This window comes from Akebia trifoliata, unplaced genomic scaffold, assembly GCF_017979445.1.
Source record: "Akebia trifoliata isolate Shusen 1 unplaced genomic scaffold, ASM1797944v1 Contig01383, whole genome shotgun sequence".
NCBI lineage: Eukaryota > Viridiplantae > Streptophyta > Magnoliopsida > Ranunculales > Lardizabalaceae > Akebia > Akebia trifoliata.
In genome coordinates, this window is record NW_028237686.1 from 65,852 (window position 1) to 77,428 (window position 11,577).

Sequence of the window (11,577 nt, forward strand, 5' to 3'; positions counted from 1 at the left end):
GTTGACCCACGTCGATGACCACGATTTTGGGCAAGTCTACTGTTGGGCAACCCACTATTTTGAGCATCTACAATGTCAGTTGACCCAAGACGATTTTGATCAAGTTGACTGTTGGGCAACTCACAATTTTGAGCAACTACATTGTTTGTTGACCCACGACGACGACGACGATTTTGAGCAAGTCGACTGTTGGGCAACCCACTATTTTGAGCATCTACAATGTCAGTTGACTCACGACGATTTTGATCAAGTTGACTGTTGGGCAACTCACAATTTTGAGCAACTACATTGTTGGTTGACCCACGACGACGACGACGATTTTGAGCAAGTCGACTGTTGGGCAACCCACTATTTTGAGCATCTACATTGTCGGTTGACCCACGACGATTTTGATCAAGTTGACTGTTGGGCAACTCACGATTTTGAGCAACTACATTGTTGGTTGACCTACGACGACGACGACGATTTTGAGCAAGTCGACTGTTGGGCAACCCACGATTTTGAGCATCTACATTGTCGGTTGACCCACCACGATTTTGATCAAGTTGACTGTTCGGCAACTCATGATTTTGCACAACTACATTGGTAGTTGACCCACGACGATTTTGAGCAAGTCGACTATTGGGCAACCCATGATTTTGATCAAGTGGACTGTTGGGCAACCCACGATCATGAGCAAGTATACTGTTGGATGACAACCCATCATCGCTCTCGTTATGGTTCAACTCAACCATATGGAAGTAGAACAGGGTCAGCCAAATCTAATATTGGGGCTAATTAGAAGAGTACAGGCGGGGGATTCCTACACATTGTTCTCCTTGCGTGTATATATATATAAAACTCCGACTAAATGAAGAAATTAAAATATATTTTCTCAAAAAATCATGAAGAAAATGATTAAGGAGTTTGTTTTGAGTATAATCTTGAGTTGTGCTTGATTGACCTCAGGATTATACCTCATATTGCACATCCGGATGTGAAAGTGTGTAGGAATCATAGATACTTTTTGACTTGTATCGCGATGAAAAATATATATGGTTCTTACAAACTTTCACATCAGGATGTGCGATATGGGGTACTTTCTTGAGGTCACTCCAACATTATTCTATATATTCTTGTTGTGGTCCATAGACCGTGTGTTCACATTGCTCCTTATGCATGTATATGTTATATATATATATATATATATATGTAAAATGTCGACTAGTTGAAGAAATTAAAATATATTTTCTCAAAGACTCAAGAGGATAATGAATAGGGAGTTTCTCGAAGAAACCAAGAAATTATATCCCACTTGTTGGAGAAAGTAAAAATATATTTCTCAAAGTCAACTAATGAGGAAAAGGACCTCAAAGCAACCTAGACATGCCCTCGAGGTCATTTTCCTCATTAGTTGACTTTGAGAAATATATTTTACTTTCTCCACAAGTGGGATTTATATACATGGGGAGCGTTAGGAGGCCCAAAAGAAAGTCAAACATTGTGCCAAACATTTTTCAAAACATAGGTTAAAAGTTTTGGAATGAGTTGATTTTTTTTTACGATAATCCTTATGATGAAAAGCTCATCCTCACCAAAAATCAGTTCATTCCAAAACTTGTAACCCTAATTTACAAGTTGAAGAATCATGGACCGTCCGAGTTTTGTAAATCACTTTTGATAGGGTAAGAAGTTTCATAACGAGCTGATTTTTGGTGAGGATGAGCTCCTCATCATAGAGATCATCCTCACAAAACATTAGCCAATTCTGAAACTTCTAACCCATGTTTTGAAAAATATTTGGCACAATGTTTGGGTCCCTCTCTCTCTCTCTATATATATATATATATATATATATATATATATATATAGGGAAATGTTCAGTACCAAACATTTTTCAAAACATGGGTTAGAAGTTTTGGAATGGGTTGATTTTTGGTGAGGATGATCTCTACGATTTTGATCAAGTCGACTATTGGGCAACCCACGATTTTGATCAAGTTAACTGTTGGACAACCCACGATTTTGATCAAGTCGACTGTTGGGCAACCCACGATCATGAGCAAGTACACTGTTGGCTGACAACCCATCATTGCTCTCATTACGGTTCAACTCAACCATTTGACAGTAGATTAGGGTCAGCCAAATCTAATATTGGGGTTAATTAGAAGAGTGTACAGGTGGCAGATTCCTACACATTGTTCTCCTTGCATGTACATATATATATATATATATATATATATATATATATATATATATATATATATATATATATATATATATATATAACTCTGTCTAATTGAAGAAATTAAAATATATTTTCTCAAAAACTCATGAAGAAAATGAGTAAGGAGTTTGTTTTGAGTATAATCTTGAGTCATGCTTGATTGACCTCAAGATTGTACCTCATATTGCACATCCTGATGTGAAAGTGTGTAAGATTCATAGATACTTTTTGACTTGTATCTCAATGAAAAATATCTATGATTCTTACAAACTTTCACATCATGATGTGCGATAAGGGGTACTTTCTTGAGGTCACTCCAACATTATTCTATATATTATTGTTGTGGTCCATAGACCGTCTGTTCACATTGCTCTTTATGCATGTATATGTTATATATATATATATATATGTAAAACTTCGACTAGTTGAAGAAATTAAAATATATTTTCTCAAAGACTTAAGAGGACAATGAATAGGGAGTTTCTCGAAGAAACCAAGAAATTATATATATATATATATATATATATAGGGTCAGGTTCAAAGGACAACCATTTCTACACACATATAGACAACGTGTTTTGTCTTATATGGGCAAAAATATTTGGAATGGACTGATTTTTTGTGAGGATGATCTCTGTGATGAGGGGATCATCCTTGCCAAAAATCAGCCCATTATGAAACTTCTAGACCGTCCAATTTTTGTTGAAAAATTATAGACCGTCCAATTTTTGTAAATCAATTTTGATGGGGTTACAAGTTTTGGAATGGGATGATTTTTTGCCAGGATGATCCCCTCATCACAGAGATCATCCTCACAAAAAATCAGTCCATTCCAAATATTTTTGCCCATATAAGACAAAACACGTTGTCTATATGTGTGTAGAAATGGTTGTCCTTTGAACCTGACCCTATATATATATATATAGGGTCACGTTCCTAAGACTCATATTGAGACTCACATTGCGACACACCGTTTTGTCTTATATGGGCAAAAATGTTTGGAATGAGCTGATTTTTTGTGAGAATGATCTCTGTGATGAGGGGATCATCCTGACAAAAATCATCCCATTCCAAAACTTCTAACCCCATCAAAATTGATTTACAAAAATTGGACGGTCTATAATTTTTCAACAAAAATTGGACGGTCTATAAGTTTCATAATGAGCTGATTTTTGGCAAGGATGATCTCCTCACCATAGAGATCATCCTCACAAAAAATCAGCCCATTCCAAATATTTTTGCCCATATAAGATAAAACGGTGTGTCGCAATGTGAGTCCCAATATGAGTCTTAGGAACGCTGTTCATATATATATATATATATGGGTCAGGTTCAAAGGACAACCATTTCAACACACATATAGACAACGTGTTTTGTCTTATATGGGCAAAAATGTTTGGAATGGACTGATTTTTTGTGAGGATGATCTCTGTGATGAGGAGATCATCCTTGCCAAAAATCAGCTTGTTATGAAACTTCTTGACCGTCAATTTTTGTTGAAAAATTATAGACCGTCCAATTTTTGTAAATCAATTTTGATGGGGTTACAAGTTTTGGAATGGGATGATTTTTTGCCAGGATGATCCCCTCATCACAGAGATCATCCTCACAAAAAATCAGTCCATTCCAAACATTTTTGCCCATATAAGACAAAACACGTTGTCTATATGTGTGTTGAAATGGTTGTCCTTTGAACCTGACCCTATATATATATATATATATATATATGGGGTATGGGTCGCGTTCCTACGACCCCCATCGCGACACACGAAATCAGCCGTCGGATTTAGCGTAGATCAGCGGTCCAGATCGCATGTAGATTTAAATTCGATTGTAAAATAACGAAAATTCGTTATTTACAAACGCCTCCCCGTAAACAAAAACCCAAATCTAAATAACAAAACAGATGTGATTTCTTCTTCGTTTCTGCGTCTTCTTCTTCACTCTCTTCCTCTTCGACATATTCGTCTTCTTCTTCACTCTCTTCCTCTGCGACAATCATTCATCACCGTCTTCCTCATCTCTCTCTCTCTCTCTCTCTCTAACTAGTTACGAAGAAACGAAGAGCTCGGCCGAACCCCAACTCGTCATCCCTCCCTCTGCTGGAAACGAAGATAGAACCTCCTCGAAGATACCCAACTCGGCTTCGTCCTCATCTCTCTCTCTCTCTCTCTGTCTCTGTCTCTCTCTCTTTCTCTCCAACAGAAACCCTAAGGTAAACCCTTAATTTTATTTTTTTTCATATTTTTATTTCATTTATTTTTTTAATGTATCGATTATGACGAATCATATGAGTTTCTTGCAATCGATCTCCATCTCCATCTTCGTCTTCTTCTTCTTCGATTTTTATGTGTGTTGTTGGGTAGCATGGGTTTTCTGCCTAATGGGTTTTGGTTTTGGTACATTGTTCATTTTAAATGTGTTCCTACGACATATATGGGTTTTCTACCTAATGGATTTTGGTTTTGTTACATTGTACATGGTATGATACTGCAAATGGGTTTTGGTTTTGGTACATTGTTCATTTGAAATCCCAAAACATGTTTTTCCAGTAAATTCATCATGTTTATTATCAACCAATTCATTCAAAAATTACCAGTGAAATCGGTGGTAAGGCAAAATTGCTGGTATTTTATCAATGAATTCATAGACTATAAAATTGACATAATTCATGTATTCGTAGATTATGAAAGTGATGAATTCACTGTAAAAACATGTTTTGGGAGTTAAAATGAACACTATACCGAATCCGAAATTTTGTCGTATTCAGGGTACGAAATGGAGATTCACCCCTTAAAAAAAAGGTCATCATTGAGAATAAGTGAAAATTGAGGTGCCAATAGAAACACACTCTCAAATTTTTTGTTTTGTTTTAGATTTCTATTTTTTGTTTTGCTCAGTCATACAACTTCTTGCAATAATAGCAGTAATGTCGCATGTTGCATGGCATGTTTTCATCATTTTTATTCCGGTCATTGCTGCTTGCATTTGGTATCAGGTAATACTCATGTCCTTAAACTCTATTTCTCAAGCATTATAACCTCAATTTAAATCCATCAATCAAAGCAGCAGCTGATTGGAGAAACCCTCTTGTAACATGACATGTGGCTTTTGCATTTATTTCACATGAACCTAAAGCTGATGGATGGTTATTCCCAGCCCAAATTTAATGCTTCCCTTGCAATGGAATGGCTATGCTTTTGCTTGGATATGTTGTCGTTAATCACATTTGCCTTCTCTTTAATCTTCTTGATCTTTGTGCCAGAGAGAGTAATTGATCCCAGTAAGTCGATCCCATTTGAAATTGTTTATGACACCATTATTGTGAAGCACTATGAGCGATTGACCCACACAAACAAATGACCATAATTTTTCAGAAATTTAGGAGAAAATTTGTGAACGATGATCTTTATTATCTTTGGTCAAAGAAATACTTGCAAAAGAATCTTTAAGACTAAAAATATTAGTACTCGTAAGTAACACGGATTTATTCCCGAATCCTTCAGATGTGCGTAATTTAATCTCCACACGCACGCTTAAGTAATGCTTCTGTAAATAAATCCTATTCAAAAACTGTATAAAGTGAACATGAATTTAGAGGTTTCATAAGATGCCCAAAGGGGATGGTCTACTGTCCTTATATTGCACATGCGGCATGTGCATCAGATGTAACCGATATTCTTTAAAATGGTTTGATTAGAAGAAAATAATAAAATGTTTATAGGTTGGATGGGGACTTTGTATCCTATTTCCCAGCTTTCTCAACATTTCTATCATTCCTATTTGACATTTTACCTTTATATCATTTACAGTGACAGGAAAACAATGGCCGAAGCTTTACGAAATTAAGCTCCATCCCGTAAAGGTTCCATTTCATGGATCCATAGAGAAGCTTTGCCTTCGAAGATCCGAATTCCATCATACGGAGCCATAATCTAGTGGCTTTGACTATGAAGATCTTGACATGGAATGCAACAATGGTCGACCAATCAACTATCATAGGAGAATTCCATTCTTTTGATGCTCTATAGCGACTTATATCTGATCGGTCAGTATTAGCATCAAATGGTGAAGCAGACTCTGCGGCTTCTTGGAATCAGTTATTCATTTTTTTTTTTTTTTTTTTTTTTTTTGTTTTGTTGTCTTTGGTATTTAATACTCCGAAAGAACATGTGGTAGTCAGAAATTTGCAATATGTACTAAAAAAGGACATACTCCCTTACTTTATAAAGTTTGTTACTTGAACCAACCTTATTGATTCTTATTGAAAAAAGTGTGGTAAAGTAGTATCCTATGATATTGCCCATAGTGTATGAGCAGTATGTTTTATTGTGAAGGAGACTGAACCCAAAGTGATTCTGAATGTGGTAAGTGATTGTGATGCTTTAGTGGATTAATAATTCAACTTACATACGTTATTAGGATACTAGTAATTGGGTGACAGGAATCTGTTCTGATACTTTAATGTAAGTGTGAATGTCGCATTTGGACTATATTGGTCCTATATCCTTACTTATTTGGCCATCCTTGTTAATGGTTTTTCTATTAGCTTTTCCTATGAATGTGGTAAGCGATTATCAATGTTTCTGCTAATATAGGCCTGAGGTGGCTGTCACATGTAAGAACTTTGCATGAAAAGGCTGCCTTGGAACTTTTTATCTAAGATTTTTAGATTTTATTGTTTTAGTTATTTTTAGTGAAACATTATGGAACAAAGAAGCATGGCAGAACTGTTGTCATTGTTTGATTTGTTTAAAGATGTACTAATTCATGGTGACAAGAGGCAATGGCAATGCAAGTTGTTTCGAAAATTGAATTTGGAACTAGCTTCAACTTGCATAGTGTGAAGCTTTTGCACAATTTGCTTCTGTTTTCGATAAAGTTGTTACTCTATTTTACATCTTGTTTCAAGTGTTTTGGATTTGTTGGGTGGGTTCAATTCACAAAAGGCCTGAGTTTATGTTAAAAAATTATTGAAATACTTAGTTTTCTTAACCAAGCATGATTGGTCTTCAACAGAATATCCCCCTTTTATTATTGTACCATTCTCATCAACAACATCATATATTAAGGTATAACCCTTTGAGCAATGGATTTCCATCCCATTAGTACAATACTCACAATCTCTACACAAGTTCACATAAGTTCCCATTCCAACATGATTACCACTTTTAAAATGTTCAACATTTGGAACCAACCTCTTTGACAATTCCAACAATCTCATGGCTGCAATCCACCACATCTTGAATAATTAGTTAGAATGATTTCAATGGGCATAGCAACCCCATTAACCATAACTGGACTAAGATAAACCAGTTTTTTTAGCAACAATAAATGGTACAAACTTCACTAACAATGATTTGAACTGCACCCAATATGAGAGTCAACTTATTGGAATGGAACTTTGAGATCTCCTGTTCAAGTACAACTTCATCGAATCAAGGGTAACTGAATAATGAGAACATTTGTCAAGTTAGCGGAACTTGTCTATTTTCATGGTGTGGAAGCTTGAATCTCCCGCTTTCATGGTGTCTTGGTCTTCGGTGGGGAAGGAAGTAACTGCACAACATAACAAATTTCATCACCCAAACTCTGTGCTATATAACCATAGATATAGAAACAAACCGGGATTTTGCCTTTACCTGATAACAAGAGATCAATGAGCTGACAAATCCAAAGCCTCCTATTACACGGGGCGTGGCTTTCTTAGGTGCCAGTTGAAGCAACCCAATCACAACCACCAAATCCATACCAGCTTTTACGAGAGCCAAGGTCCTATCATTTGATTTTTTGAGTTTGTTGCAGTATTGCTTGTTCTACATTCACAAAGGCGGTAAAAAAAGAACCAATCTTTGGAATAAAAAATGGAGAAGGAGAAGATATGATAGGGTCACACTCTTAAAACAAGTCTACACTGTCGAGCTAAACATACTTGATTAGCAATCAGTGTTCTTGAGATCCTTCTCCAACTTCTTCATTGATGCTGAAAGCCTTCCAAGTTCTGCAAGCTTCATATAGAAAAGAGAGGAACAAAACAGACAGTTCAAGTTGGGGATCATAAAGGCTAAAGTGCATTGAACTTGGTATTATATTGGCATGCCTTTAGTGTATTGTGGTTCAATTCGTGCAGCTATAGCTTCTTATAACTTACAAGGAATTAATTTTAGTCAATGAACTACAAAGAAAAGGTCAACTTATTGTTAAACTTGCTATAATATATTACTGGATTGCTTTACATGCTAGGTAAAGAAAAACAGACAGAACATTTGTAGTATTATGTTTCTACCTGATGCATATATGGCAGTTGATATACATGTGAAGTAAATGAATAAAATATTGGAAACTAACAAGGGGTAGTGAAATTCACCTTTGAATTTATTAACCAACCATCTGGTTCCTCCTTCTATGGTGTTTGACAATGACTAATCACATAGAAAAGATATTTCAGCCACATCACGCACATCTACCATCATCCGGACATTGTTTTCCAGAGTTTCACACCCATCTGATAGATTATTGGCAATAATGAATAATTATAAGCATCAGAGTTCTATTTCCATAAGAAAACGTTAGTCAATAAGAAAGCATGAGATGTTGTCACATAGATACATGAAGGTGCTGACAGTAATAAATATCCACATCCGTCAATGTAACTACATATATAAGAATGATAGCTACAGTAGGAGGAAATACCAGTCAAAAGTCTGACAAGAAACAAGCTACTAGCATTCATTGTGGATTGCAACATTGGCCCGATGATAAGGGATGGACAAACTGTTACGACATTGAGCTCACTTCTCTTTGCATACTCAAAAGCTTGACTTTCTGCTTCCGTTTTGGATAGGCAATACCAGTTCTAATTCCAAATAGAAGGAAGTTAAAGTTTACACGAAACAACCTTTCTATACATAATCCAGATACATGGAGTGATTTGTGCCCATGTGTTAAGCTGTGGATTGTAAATTAAAATCACTCATAAAGGAACTAGAATGAAACAAATGACTGCACAGAACACAAACACATCTCAAGACATCATTTTTAATCTCAGTATTTTGAATCATCTCAGCAACCACCTTACACATTAGCAACACAGTGTGCTTTGTTTACCTTAGATACATAAAGTTCTGACTATGACGTTTCTCCATGTATGCTGACGGAAATCAGCCTGCTTTACCTTTGCATTCTCCTTCTGACCATCCCGATGGAGCGACCTGAGTTAACATAATTAATGTTAAAGAAAATTGAACAATGTGGAACTTCAATTCTCAAAGGTAATACATACATGATATACAGAGTCAATAATCAACCCAGTGACATCAAGTTTTTATGTAAACTATACAAATGACATGGTCAGAAAAATGGAAAATAAAGAAAGGAACAAGGAAGTAGGGTGTGGTGGGTTCTAGGGGAGGGGGGACATGTTTCCTAGAGAAAAATAAGAAGAATCAACCCACTTGAGACCACAAGATCCACAGATCAGAACACCAAGGTTGAACAATGACTCAAACACCATGGAAATGGAGAAAATTGATTATGTTTGAGACTTTGTATAGATCTAATGTCAAAGAATTCAGTTCTTGCTAGGCAAGCCAGGTTATTGGTTTGAAATTAGTAGATGAAGGCATCATACAAAGCATATGAGTAAGAATAAAATAGATTAAACTACTGGTACAATAAAATATATTTACAACATGACAACTGTGAAAAGTTCTAGTGCATTATATGTATTGATTTATTTACTAATAAGCATACATATAAAAATAAGGATCATAAGTAGAACATCTTAGTGCTGGGGGGATTTGAACCCAGGTCTTTTGTATCATCACCGAAAGACTTTTACCAGCTAAGCTTAGCTGGCACAAGAAGACATCACCAACTAAAATTTTGGGGTCAACCAGAATTTCTGTCTCTCTCACCCCAACCTTTCCAATATGTAGTCTAGTATGGAATCCCTATATAAACCCATCGAGGCAGCAAGTTAGCAGTCTGGACACTGCTTGGGTTTAAAAACAGTGTTTCAACAATCGTGCATTAAATAGGTAACACTGGGAAATGCATCTTAATTACAAACATGGCACGAAATGACACACACGAGCTTACCCCCACAAAAGATTTTAAAAATTAAAAAAATAAGCAAGAAGAAAAATGTATAGGAAAAGAAAAATTGCAAAAAGAACATAATGAGAAAGTGATGATGTTCTTGTTTATCTACCAAAAGCATTGATTCGCAGAGTTACATGTCGCTGCTCGGATTTTCTCATCCCATTTGAGAAGAGCTGATAAACAGAAGACAGGGCAATGAGTAATTAAGGCAAGCAAAGAAAATTGCTTCAGTAGCATTAATATTTTTACCTTATAGAAGAATGAACTTTTCGCAGCTAGGATGTGTGCATCTGTTTAGCAGGCATTAGGAGATTGTTCCAGTTTCATTTTCACTGGACAGTCAGGATGTGTGCATCTGAAATAGCTCCGAAGAAATTCACTTCCTTTGATATGTTTCTGCCCGTATTGTCGTCAGTTGTACCCATCTCCACAAAATCTCTCAGTTACTAATGAAAGACTACCCTTATGATTGTATCGAGTTGCTTTAACCCGACTGTTTGAGTCCTGTCCGACTGTACCAAAACCAAAACCCATTAGGCAGAAAACCCATGCTACCCAACAACACACATAAAAATCGAAGAAGAAGAAGACGAAGATGGAGATGGAGATCAATTGCAAGAAACTCATATGATTCGTCATAATCGATACATTAAAAAAACAAATGAAATAAAAAAAAAAAAATTAAGGGTTTATCTTAGGATTTCTGTTGGAGAGAAAGAGAGAGAGAGAGAGAGAGATGAGGACGAAGCCGAGTTGGGTATCTTCGAGGAGTTTCTGTCTTCGTTTCCAGCAGAGGGAGGGATGACGAGTTGGGGTTCGGCCGAGCTCTTCGTTTCTTCGTAACTAGTTAGAGAGAGAGAGAGAGAGAGAGATGAGGAAGACGGTGATGAATGGTTGTCGCAGAGGAAGAGAGTGAAGAAAAGACGAATATGTCGAAGAGGAAGAGAGTGAAGAAGAAGACGCAGAAACGAAGAAGAAATCACATCTGTTTTGTTATTTAGATTTGGGTTTTTGTTTACGGGGAGGCGTTTGTAAATAACGAATTTTCGTTATTTTACAATCGAATTTAAATTTACATGCGATCTGGACCGCTGATCTACGCTAAATCCGACGGCTGATTTCGTGTGTCGCGATGGGGGTCGTAATGGGGGTCGTAGGAACGCGACCCATACCGTATATATATATATATATCCCACTTGTTGGAGAAAGTAAAAATATATTTTCTCAAAATCAAGTAATGAGGAAAATGACATTGAACAACCTAGAAA

General features: G+C 36.3%; 1 long non-coding RNA gene across 2 annotated transcripts; it reads right to left on the minus strand.

Annotated features, from left to right (window-relative positions):
* Positions 1–7,267: 7,267 nt before the first annotated feature.
* Positions 7,268–10,972, minus strand: LOC147380495 (uncharacterized). 2 transcript variants are annotated; one of them, XR_015175299.1, is made up of 8 exons: positions 10,559–10,972; positions 10,419–10,482; positions 9,314–9,417; positions 8,900–9,062; positions 8,574–8,711; positions 8,139–8,214; positions 7,849–8,022; positions 7,268–7,765 (listed from the first exon to the last, which is right to left on the minus strand). It is a non-coding gene; the product is annotated as an uncharacterized LOC147380495 (long non-coding RNA). The 2 variants fall into 2 exon arrangements; XR_015175300.1 differs by lacking the exon at positions 10,419–10,482 and having other exon boundaries at positions 7,270–7,765; positions 10,559–10,971.
* Positions 10,973–11,577: the final 605 nt, after the last annotated feature.